The sequence below is a fragment of the Halichoerus grypus genome, chromosome 13 (assembly GCF_964656455.1).
Source record: "Halichoerus grypus chromosome 13, mHalGry1.hap1.1, whole genome shotgun sequence".
Taxonomy (NCBI): domain Eukaryota; kingdom Metazoa; phylum Chordata; class Mammalia; order Carnivora; family Phocidae; genus Halichoerus; species Halichoerus grypus.
In genome coordinates this window covers 79,610,722-79,611,807 of record NC_135724.1, presented here as the reverse complement: position 1 = coordinate 79,611,807, position 1,086 = coordinate 79,610,722, and positions in this window count along the sequence as shown.

The following is a 1,086-nucleotide window of genomic DNA, read 5'->3' as shown; positions in this document are numbered from 1 at the left end:
GGCAGCGCTCGGCGCGGGGCAGATGAGGAGCGCGGCGAAGGGGGCCGGACGGACAGGCCATGCTGCCCCCTCCCCCGACCCCGCTCGGGCGGGCGGGCGGGGACGGCCGAGGGGAGGGCCCGCCGGGGGCCGACCTGCCGGCTCCTCCCCCCGCCGCCCTGCGCGCATAAAGCCCCGCGCTCGCCCGCGCGCCCGGGCGCCCGCGGAGGCGGCGGCGTCCGGACCCCGCTCCCACCGGGCTCCCGGGTCCCCGAGGGCGAGAGAGACCCCGAATCCGGAGGCGGGCCGGGACCAGGGCGCGGCCGCACCCCCCACCCACCCCAGCGCGGGGCCGGGCCGTGGGAACGCCCTCCCGGAATGAAGCGCTTCCCGGTGCCTTCAAGGTAGCTCGGTTCCGGATCGGGGACCCCCTAGTCCTCCCTCTCAGGTCCCCGCTATCCAGAATTTAAGAGCTCCCCAATCTCCCTGGGTCGGGAGGGAGATAGCCCCAGTGCCCCCCTCTTCCATGCCCCCTGCGTTCCAACTGGTGGAGGAGCCCTCCATTCCCCCCAGTGGGAATGAGAAGCTGCCCCCAATTTCCTCAGAGCCTGATTCAGGGCTCCCCCTCAGCAGCCCTGAGTCCACTCCCAGTGTCCCATATCCTCTATGTCCAATTTGGGGAACCCTTTCAATGCCTCGCGTCTCGAATGGGGAGACTCCCATCAGCACCCCAGTAGAAACCGTGCCAGTTTCCTGAATCCCTTCCCAGCCCCTGCTGTCCTCTTCAACTCCCCCAAATCCCTTCTGTATGGTCTATTGAGGAATCCCCCTATTCCAAGCCCGGGTTCCCAGTTTGCTGCCACCCGCACCCCCCAGTGTGAGGAGTCTTCACTGTTTCTCTCACTCCTGGCTCACTTGTCAGCCCTACTCAGACTTCTGGTTGGATTCGGGAAAGCCGGTTCCGGACGCTCACCGGCCCTCCCCACCGAGGCTGGGGGAGAGGTCAGTGCCGCTTAGAACCTCCCGTTTCCAGTTTAGGAGGCCGCCGGCTCAGCTGTGCACCTTCCCCTCCGAATGACCCCCTTCTTTTGCAGAGTTCTAAGCCCA